The 11,562-nt window shown below is 39.0% G+C and overlaps 2 pseudogenes; both read left to right on the top strand.

Annotated features, from left to right (window-relative positions):
- The first annotated feature begins 6,630 nt into the window (after positions 1 to 6,630).
- LOC149170296 (peptide chain release factor 1, mitochondrial pseudogene) lies at positions 6,631 to 7,479 on the top strand (annotated as a pseudogene).
- Positions 7,480 to 10,232: 2,753 nt separating this feature from the next.
- On the top strand, positions 10,233 to 10,700 carry LOC149170295 (L-aspartate oxidase, chloroplastic pseudogene; annotated as a pseudogene).
- Positions 10,701 to 11,562: the final 862 nt, after the last annotated feature.

Raw genomic sequence — 11,562 nt, 5'->3', positions numbered from 1 at the left:
TCACACGATGCCTCTACATGCAAGCTACCATGGGACAAGATTGAGCAGAAAAGAAACCAACAGAAAGGTAAAACTGATGATATAGACAAAGGTAAAGCACCTGAATCCGCTCACTATGTTGTGGCACAATGTAACATTGGAGTCAATGAAGATTTATTTAATGCTTCACTTGCTTCTTGGAAAAATGATTGGATGCTTGATTCAGGAGCAACCTGCCACATGACTCATAGAAAATATTTTTTTTTTTTAAGATTTCACTGACAATGTTGATGGAGCAGTATACTTTGCAGATCAATCAAAAATCAAGCCATCAGGGCTTGGCACAATCAGGCTTAAACTGCCTGGTCTGCCAGACTTTCTTCTGCATCATGTTCTATAACTCCCACAGCTCAAGAGAAACTTGTTGTCCTTGGTCCACATCCGCCAGCAAGGTCACTCCATTCATATGTTTGATGGCAAGCTTGAGGTAAGAAAAGCATCTACCACTCACTTGTGATGAGGGAAATAGAAGAAGAAAGGCTTATCAAGCTGCAAGGAACCTTTGCTCATGCACAACATTTCTCATACAATTCTCATCATGAAGAAGGTACACTTCCATCAAGTTTATTATGGCATGCTAGATTTGGACATTTGAACTATGACAGTCTCCGCTTGTTGAAGAAAAATGGTGTTGTTGGTTTGCCTACAATTCCTAGGAAACTTAAGCAATGTGATGCTTGCATTCTAGGAAAGCATAGAAAACAGTCTTTTCATGATTCACATTCAAGAGCACATAGAAAACTTGAACTCATTCATTCAGATTTATGTGGTCCAATGCTTGTTCCTTCTGCAAATGGAAATAAATATATCATGACATTTATTGATGACTACACCAGAATGTGTTGGGTTTATTTATTGAAGAACAAATATGATGCTTTTCAAACATTCAAGAATTTTCATAAATGGATTGAAAATGATGCAAAATCTCATATTAGGCCTATTCGCACTGATAATGGAAAAGAATGCACATCAAATGAATTTGAAAACTATCTTCGCCAACATGGGATCAAACATCAAACAATTGTGCCTTATAATCCCCAACAGAATGGTGTAGCTGAAAGAATGAATAGGACAATCTTAAATATGGTACGATCCATGCTCTTTTTCAAGAATGTAAAGATAATGTTTTGGGCTGATGCTGTTCTATGTGCTGCATATATAAAGAATAGATGTCCATCTAATGCTATTAGAAACAAGACTCCTTATGAAATGTGGTATGGACATGTTCCTTCGGTAAATCATCTTAGGCTCTTTGGTTCCACCTGTTATGCCTTGATACCAAAGGTACATAGAAACAAACTTGGTGCTAGAAGTCGTAAGTGTATCTTTCTGGGATATTCAAACACCTACAAAGCATACCGCCTCTATGATGAAGTAAATAAGAAGTTTGTTGTATCTAGAGATGTAATTTTCCTTGAATCATCCAAAACTGACAATGTTGTTGAGCGGCAACTTGATCGCTTGGATAGATTCGCAAAAGCAAAATCATTTCAAGAATTTGATAATCAGATTCCACATCTTGAAGGGGGGATTCCTATACTAGATCAACATGTGGAATCTTCTTTTGAAGAACACTCTCCCCCACATGAAACTCCAACAACGGATGACGCTTTAAGTGATGTAATTCATAAAATTGGGAGACTTAATCTTGATTCAGTCCCAACTAAATCAACAGAGCAGCCTGGACCATCTGAGAAAGGTCCCCCAAAGTGGCTAACAAAGACACTTGAAACTGTTCATCCTGATGAAGTTGGAAAGACAGGAACCAGAAATTCAAACCGGCAAAATGGAGGTGATGTAGATGACTCTAATTCACCTGTTGATATGGATGTTTCTTATGATTGTGAATTGAACTTGTCTATAGATTTAGAACCAACTTCCTTCAAAGAAGCTGCTTCTCATGATGAATGGAAAGAAGTGATGCAAAAGGAGTATGATGCCCTCATAAAGAATGGCACTTGGAAGCTAGTTGATCCTCCATTTGGAACCAAACCAATTGGCTGCAAGTGGGTCTACAAGAACAAGTATAAAGCTGATGTCTCACTTGACAAGCATAAAGCTAGGCTTGTGGCAAAAGGTTTTGCACAGAAGGAAGGGGTCGATTATGAGGAAACTTTTTCCCCCACAGCAAAATGGACTACCATCCAGACACTCTTTGCACTAGCAGCTCAGAATGGTTGGAAAGTCCATCAAATGGATGTAAAAAATTCTTTCTTGAATGGAGATCTAAAAGAGAATGTTTTTATATCCCAACCTGAAGGATTTGTTGTGAAAGGACATGAAAATAAGGTATGCAAACTTGTGAAGTCCTTGTATGGCCTCAAACAAGCACCACGAGCCTAGTATGAAAAACTAACTGAGCATCTTCTGAAACTCAATTTCAAACATTTTGATCTTGATGATGCAACTTTATTTGTCAAGAAAGTTGGCAAAACAGTTGTATATCTTGTGGTATATGTAGATGATCTTTTGATGATAGGAAACAATGAAAGCTACATTGCATCCATAAAGAAGGAATTGGGGAAAATTTTTGAAATGAATGATTTGGGCTATGTTCATTACTATCTTGGCATTGAAGTAACCCAACATCCAAAGTCCATATTTCTTTCTCAAAATAAATACATTGGAGATCTGTTTAACAAGTTTGGCATGACAGAGTGCAATCCTCTTGCTACTCCAATGGAACAAAACTTAAAGCTCACATCTATTGAAGGAAAAGAATTTGAGGATGCAACAAAGTATAGACAGCTTGTAGGAAGTCTCAACTACCTAACTACTACCAGACTAGACATTTCGTATGCTGTTGGAATCCTCTCCAGGTTTATGCAAAAGCCTTGTGAGGGACATTGTTCTGCTGCAAAAAGAGTTCTAAGGTACATGAAGGGAACTCAAGACTTTGGAATCAAGTATACACAGGTGGACGACTTTAGTTTGATTGGATACTTTGATTCAGACTTCGATGGAGACAAGGAAACTGGGGTATCAACTTCAGGATATGCTATTAGTCTTGGATCAGGAGCTGTCTCTTGGAGATGACGCAAACAATCAATTCCAACAGATTCCACAACAGAAGCAGAATACGTGGCAACAGCTGAAGCAACAAAGGAAATTGTGTGGCTCAGGAAAATTCTTGAAGATTTGCAGGTAAAACAAGTACAATAAACTCCACTCATGATTGACAATACCTCTGCAATAAATTTGGCCAAGAGCCCAAAGTTCCATGATCGAACAAAGCACATCAATACTAAATATCATTTGATTCGACATCATGTTGAGGCCAAAACAATCCATCTCCGTCATTGTTCCACAAATGAGCAAATTGCAGACATCTTCACCAAAGCACTTGGAAGGGAAAAGCTTGAACGATTTAGAATGATGCTTGGACTCACCAACATCCCTTCAGATTAAGGGGGGGAATGTTGACACCTAATCCTTGTGATTGGGTGAATTATTGTAAATAGATAAATAGGAAATATGAATAGTCATCGGGAGACGAACTGAAGAGTCTCTCCCTCATGTATATAATGAAGACCTACCTGATGGATTAAGACAGTCAAATTATTTCTGCCTTATGGGGTTACTCCCTGGCCTAACAAACTTCTGTACCATCTAAGTTTTTGAGAAAATATGCATTGTTTCCTTGGAAAGCATAGATGATGTATGGTCCCTTCCATAGGAAGTCAAACTTCCCATGTTTTCCCTTATCCTCTCTTCTGGAATCCCATCTTAACACCTTATCTCCAAGGTAGAAATCTTCTGCCTTGGTTCTTTTATCAAATATCTTCTTAAGCTTCTCCTGCAACACTTGGGATCTCTGGTACACCTCCTCTCTATTCTGCTGTAGATTGATGGTCTGGTTTATCCTTCTTTGGATGTCATTAGGTTCCACTTGAGCTTCTTGGAGTAATTTCATAACAGGAACTCCTAGTGATGAAGGAAAAACAACTTCCATGCCATATACTAACTCATAAGGGTTAGTTCCAATGGATTTTTTGGTTGTAAGTTTGTCTGCCCATAATGCATTTGTTGGTTTCTTGTGCCAAGTCTTCTTGTTCTCCTCCAACAGGTTTTTAATGACGTTAATGAGGCTTTTGTTGGAAGATTCAGCCAATCCATTCCCTTGAGGGTAATAGGCTGTGGAATGGCCTAATGTGATGTGATATTTGTTACAGAAATTGATCATTTTCTTTGATTTGAAAGCTGCAGCATTATCAGTTATGATTTTAGCAGGGCAGCGAAACCTGGACAATATATTGGTCTCTAGGAAACCTATGATCACTGTGTCATTGGCCTGTCTGGAGGAGATGGCCTCTATCCATTTGGTGAAATAGTTAGTGGCAGTGAGTATCCATTTATGTTGGCCTGAAGAGGGTGGATGAATTTCTCCAATGCAGTCAAGAGCCCATTGTCGAAAAGGTTTCTCGGTGGAAATGGGTTTCAAGGGTAAAGGTAACAACTTTCTCTTGCCCTCAAATATTTGACATTTATGGCAAGAAGTTACAAATTCTTCACATCTGCAAACAAGGTTGGCCAATAGAATCTAGCCCTTAGGATCTTATCTGTAGTTGACTTCCAATAGAGGTGTCCACCACAGTCTCCTGCATGAAATTCTTGGAGAGCCTTGTCAGCTTCATCTTTTAATAAAAAATTCAATAAAATTCCTTCATGATTCTTCCAAAAAAGAGTATTATCTAAAATACAAAACTTTGAAGCTTTCATCTTTAAAAACCTATTCTTTGTTCTGGATAACCCTAGAGGAGCCTGCAGGTTTTGTAACACATAAATTACATCAGCATACCAAGGTGAGTCTAAAAAGGCCTGGCTGATTTGTGGAGTCGCCATCTCCTGTTCGTCATCCAGTTCATTTGTGTCCGGGGCTTGACAATTTGTTTCTGCCATGAGATTTTCCAATCCCTATCCTTTTATCAGTTTTGTAGGTTTTATCTCTATATCATACTCTAAGATGGTAGCAATCCATTTACCTTTTTTGCCCTCAATTCCATCCTGAGTTAGGATGTCTTTGACAACTGCATTAGGTACATAGGCTATCACATGAGAGTATAATATGTAGATTCTAAAGTCCTTAATGGCTTTTACCAGTGAAAAAGCTTGCTTCTCCATTATTTTGCATTTCAATGATGCATCTCTAAGTGCTTTACTAAAAAAGGCTATAGGTTTCTCACATCCTTGATCATCCTTTTGTAATAAAACAACTGCTATAGTGTGTTCTGATGCAAATGAAAAAATTATGAAGTCTCTATCAAATTGAGGACTAGTGAGGACCAGTGTTCTGGTTAAGGCCATTTTAATTTCTTCAAATGATTGCTTGGCCTCTACTGTCCATTTTATACTTGAATCCTTTTTAAGCATGTTATTTAGTAATCTAATGAGTTCTGCTAAGTTAGAAATAAATCTTCTCAAAAAATTTATCTTCCCTAGGAAAGCTTGAAGTTCTTTGATACTTCTTGGATGAGGTATCTGTAGAATAGCTTCTATTCTGGCAGGGTCAATTCGAATGCCATCCTTAGAAATGATGTGACCCAAGAACTTACCTTCCTCCAGATCGAACAAGGATTTCTTTGGATTTAAAGAAATACCATATTTTCTGCATTTTAAGAATACTTGTCTGAGATGGTCCAAGTGCTGCTGATCTGATTTAGAAAAAATAGTTAGATCATCCAGATATATAACAATAAAATCATGAATTTCTTTGGCAAAGGCAATGTCCATTGCCCTTTGGAAAGTTGTTCCTGCATTTTTAAGTCCAAATGGCATTTTGATGTACATAAATGTACCCCATGGGGTTGTAAAAGCAATTTTCTGTTGGTCATCGGGATGAACCAGAATCTGGTTATACCCTGTGTTAGACTCAGTCTAGTCAGCCTTCTGTCAGATTCAAATTCACCAAGGTTCATTTCTCATCATTTGCAGTCATCAAATGCCATTTTGGCCAAAAAGAGTCATTTTAATTCTTGAGTCTAGGGTTTGGCCTCCAAAAGTGTGAAATAACGCTTGCAGGCCAGAGGGAGGTTCAGTGAGTTTCTATTTCAAATTGGTTATCGTCAATAATGCGAGATTGATTCTTCTTCAAAACCCTGTTTTGAAGAAGAAATCATCAAATGTGTTTTTGTAATAAATATGTAACATGTCAAAATGTTTCAAATTCTACAATGGCAGCCCTGTTTCGTTTTTAGCAGCGCCACTATCCTTGCAAGTAGACAAAGAAAAGCCATCATTCAAGCTTAGAAATCAGCAAGGAAACCAAAAAAAGAATTATATTAGAAAATGAGAAAAGTGTCAAAGATCAAAACACGAGAAAATGGGTTATTAAGAAACAAAGATCAAAATCATTTCTATATGAGATTTCTCCAAGTTTATTAACCCATTTGTATCAAGAGTTATTGGGAAAATCTCAGGGAAAAGTTAAGAGCAAAACTGGATTTTATAGTAGGGCAGACTGGGCGTTTGCACGCTACGCGGCGCATAAGCTGAGTGGCGTGGCGCATTGGGCGCTCGCGGCGCACTGGGAGCCTGGCCACAGTGCAAATATAACACTGGCACGGCGCACTCACCAGGCGCGGCGCACTGGCTATGCCGCGCGACGCACAGGTCAGACAATCAAAATTTCTATTGTTTCTCTGCATATTGGAGGTCAGAGCAGGCATAAGAGGAAAGGAAGCATCATTGTTTGCTATGGATATATTTAAAATGTATGAAAGGAAGCCAGTGTAGCAATATCAGGTTCGGGTGTTTATGGAAAGCTTAAATTTGAAAGTGGTGTGCATCGTGTGCAGCATGTTCCAAGTTACGGAAAAATCAGGTCGCATCCATACTAGTGCTGCATCTGTTGCCATTCTTCCTCAGGCTGATGAGGTTGATGTGCAATTGCGCAATGAGGATTTGAGAATTGATACTTATCGATCAGGTGGAGCAGGAGGTCAACATGTAAATACAACGAGCAGTGCTGTTCGTGTCACTCACATTCCAACAGGCATTGTCGTAACCATTCAAGATGAGCGATCACAACACAAGAACAAAGCTAAAGCACTGAAAGTTCTATGTGCGAAACTTTATGAAATGGAAAGACAGAGACTCCATTCCAGCCGGTCTAAGCTCCGTTCTGAACAAATTGGCAGTGGAGACAGGTCAGAGCGGATCCGGACATATAATTACCCCCAAGGCCGGGTAACTGATCATAGAGTTGGGATAACTTATCATTCGATAGAAGATATCGTGCAGGGTGAAAGCTTGGATATTTTCTTCGATGCTCTTATTCTGAAACAGGAAATGGATGCAATTTCTTCGTTCAGTGATACCTCCTGATATTGCAATTGCTTCTTGGAATCATCAGAAATGGTCTTATTACATCCAAGTTTTTTTAAACAAGTGATAGATATGGTGCACAACAGACCTATGTTGAACAGATTGTATGGGTCAATTTCTGAGGCGCAGAGGAAGTTTTTCATTGGTATTTCAACAATCCAGAAGCTACGGCTTCAGCTCTGGATGTGCATGGTTGGCTTCAAACAGGCAATCCATGTTACATTGACGATGAAGGCTACCTCTTTGTAGTGGACAGATTGAAGGAGTTGATCAAATATAAAGGCTACCAGGTTGCTCCAGCTGAACTAGAAGCACTTCTACTTTCTCACCCTAAGATTGCCGAGGCTGAAGTATACCGTTTCTAGACAAAGAAGCTGGCCAGGTTCCCATGGCATACATTGTACAAAAACCAGGCAAAACACTATCCGAAACTAGTGTTATTGACTTTGTAGCTCAACAGGTGGCACCATACAAGAAAGTACGCCGCGTAGCTTTTGTGAGTAAGATTCCAAAAACTGCAGCAGGAAAGATGTTAAGGAAGGATTTAATTTGGCCACATCCAAACTTTGATGCCATTGTAGAATTATAAATTTCAATTGCCTGTTAGAAAACAAGTCTACATCGCAAATTTGTCCAAGCAACCATGGAAAATAAGTAAAAATCCATTATCTCCAACATCGTGTTTTTCCAATTATACTAGTGATTCCACCTTCAGCAACTCATTTTTATCTTCAGATGTAGTCTCTATACAGATATAGTTCCTCCATTTGTATTGCTAAAACAAAAGGGAATTCTCATCATGTGGGTCGTGAAGGCAGAGCATGGAAATGGGTTGTTGGCGATCGAGATTTACATGGAAAATCATCAATTGGAGATGAATATTTTCGAACTATTGAGATACATTTCAACCCTGCATATCATACTAAGATGAAGTTAAAGTCCAAAAGGCGTAAAGATTCCAGGAAGCACAAGCACCCAAACTCTCCAGGCAGGAGGGTCGCACGTTTTCTGAATTCTCTGTTCATGATTGGGGGCACCAAGAAGCCAAAGCTTTCGTCATCTTCTTTTAAGCGACTCCCATCCATGTTATTCCTCTGAAAGAAAACCCATCTCCATGTATTCATCTTCTTCTTCAGTCTAATCCAGGTGATACATGAGGATTATATTGAAAAGCACCGACGTTACATGCAAGATGTCATCATACTAGCAAATGACAGTGATGTAATTGCCGAATGTTGAATGTAAAACGATTCATCTGCATATTCATGATCCAAATTGAATGAAAGAGGCGTTATGTCTTAGGTGGCAGTCATTGCATACTGTGGCATTCGATCCAAAGAACATACGTGGCCAACAATCAAGTGCTTTATGTTATTTACAAGTTCCCACCAACACACAAACACATTACACGGCCTCCTACTGGAGTAATAAAGCCAAAGAAGTCTATATGCGAGAATGGTGTAAATACACCAACTCTATGGCATGAAGATAATAGGAGGAAGGCACATGATCAAGAACAGCCACACCATACTGGACCTGCTTCAGCTCCTCATCTAGGAAAAATCTGCTCGTCGTCTTATTGCCAACAGTCTACAATTAAGGAACAGAAGCTCACAGGAGGTAACGCTTAATGTGCAGCATGAAGCTCGTATTGGGGAGGTACCAACATGATTTATAGTCCTAATTCATATCCAAAATGAGAGGATAATCTTGGATTTGAACATAGATATCCTTCAGATAACTCTCAAAAATATAACAGTAGAGTGTATAATGGCAGTCAGAATCGTAGTCAGGGTTATCCAGCCTCTGCTTGTGATTCTTATGGTGGAATATACAATGGCAGTCAGAGTAATGAGCAGGGTTATGTTGTATCTGCTTTCAATAGTTATGGTGAAAGATGTAATGACAATCAGAATCATCGTCATAGCTATGGTAGTTCTTCACCCCATCAGTTCCAGTCTGGTGTCCCTATTGATGAGTACTATGGTTACCAAGGACAAAAGGACATTCAGCGGCAAAATGGCAGAATAAATTCCCACTCATATCAGGATAGCATGACACAAGTCTTCAATACAGGGAACTCTTCCACAAGATTATCTATGATGAATGCAAAGCATGTACTAGAAAACAATGGCCAGTTATCCATTGCAATGCACTCAGGGAGGAATAAAATGCAAAAACAACTTTCACTACTGTCCCAAACATCGCTAAATAACTTCACCTATAAGAAAAGGATTGAAAGATATACATTGGGGATATTTGAAAATATGTGATCTCAGAGCCCTCAACTTTGCATGGCCTCCATAGACAATGAAGAGAGAAAATCCCCAAAGGCAGTTCATGTATCCAAGTCAAGTGCCAATTCAATTAAATATTTTGATTTTTTTTTTTTTTTTTTATCATTGGTAGTGGAGTGGCTGGTCTTAGATATGCCCTTGAAATTGCAAAACATGGGTCTGTGGCAGTCATCACAAAAGCTGAAACACATGAGCGTAATACAAATTATGCACAAGGTGGTGTTAGTGCAGTTTTTGCTACTTCAGATTCTGTTGAGAACCACATTCGGGATACTATTGTTGCTGGTGCATACTGATGTGATAAAGAGACTATAAAGATGGTATGCACAGAAGGCCCAGATAGAGTTAAAGAGTTGATCACCATGGGTGCATCCTTTGATCATGGTGAAGATGGTAGCTTACATCTTGCTAGAGAGGGGGGGAACATTCTCATCACCGTATTGTTCATGCATCAGATATGACAGGAAGAGATATTGAGCGAGCTCTGTTGAAGGCTGTTGTTAATAACCCCAACATCACCATCTGGTGATGGTATTGCGATGGCACATAGAGCATCTGCAGTTATTTCAAATTATGGAGTTTGTACAATCTCATCCAACTACATTAGCTGATGAAGGTCAACCAATTAAATCTCATACACAAGAAAATGCATTTTTAATAAGTGAAGCTGTTTGTGGGGCTGATGGTATTCTTTACAATCAAGCTATGGAAAGGTTCATGCCACAGTATGATTCCAGAGGAGAACTTGCACCTAGATATGTGGTGGCACGCAGTATTGATGATCAATTAAAGAAACGGAAGGGGAGATATGTTCTATTGGATATAAGTCACAGACCCAAGGAGGAAACATTGTATCATTTCCCAAATATTGCTGCTGAGTGTTTGAAGTATGACCTTGACATAACAGAAAGTCCTATACCTGTAGTGCCAGCTGCACATTATATGTGTGGTGGGGTTCAAGCTAAACTTCATGGAGAGACACCTATAATGGGTCTATATGTAGCTGGTGAAGTTGTTTGTACAGGACTTCATGGTGCTTAGTCCGCGATGCAAAGAGTGTTGCAAGTATATTTGTTGTTCTTGTGAAATTGGCCTGGTCACATGGCATTTGGCAATTTAATATGTAGCTTCAACCTCGGTAACAAAAGGAGGAGTTGTACATGTGATTACCAAAAGACTGATTTCTGGCAGTTCTGTAGGTTTTCACAGGAAATTCAATAATGAGCAATTTCATCTTGGTGCTTCATATATTTATTCAAATACTAATAATTACTGAGTGAGAAGAACATCTGGCAGGGCAGTTTTCTTGTATTTGGTTTGCTGAATTTTCCCACAAATTTGACATATATCTGAGAAAAGAGGAATTACTATGGTTTTTTAAAGGATATTTCTATAGTATGTCAGACTAATTGTAAGTACAATGTTCATTCTAAAAGCTGTTTAAAGGAGGAGAATGCATAAATCACAAGGATGCAAGCCTAATTTGTTTGGATGTTTTTAAAAGGCATCTTCTGACCGTGTATATGAGACTCTGCCTTGGATTTGCCTGCCTGCTGCAAGGTAGCTTTGATCAAACTGCCTCTCAATTCCAGGCCTTTTTGAAATGTAATGGGCATGGAATGGCATGTTTCATGCACCATTCATTTATAAAGGTTGCATCTTATGCCCATGCAAAGAAGATGACATACTTTAACAAACGGAAAAGGTCTCCCTGGAATAGAATCAAAAGGTGAAAAGGTCAAAAACCAAGAGGTGAAAAAGGCACAGGGAAGGCAAAAAGTTGGAAACCGAAAGGCCAAAATTTAAATCAGAGAAATCTACCAGGGCAGGGAAACAAGATTCGATTTCCTATTCTTCACTTCAGTTATGATCTGCAGCTACAGTTGTCACCTTTTTATTGGCC

This window comes from Pinus tabuliformis, chromosome 4_2 (genome assembly GCF_031772625.1).
Source record: "Pinus tabuliformis cultivar Carrire ecotype Pingquan chromosome 4_2, CPIR1, whole genome shotgun sequence".
NCBI classification, from domain to species: Eukaryota; Viridiplantae; Streptophyta; class Pinopsida; order Pinales; family Pinaceae; genus Pinus; species Pinus tabuliformis.
This window is presented reverse-complemented; position numbering and strand designations above follow the sequence as displayed.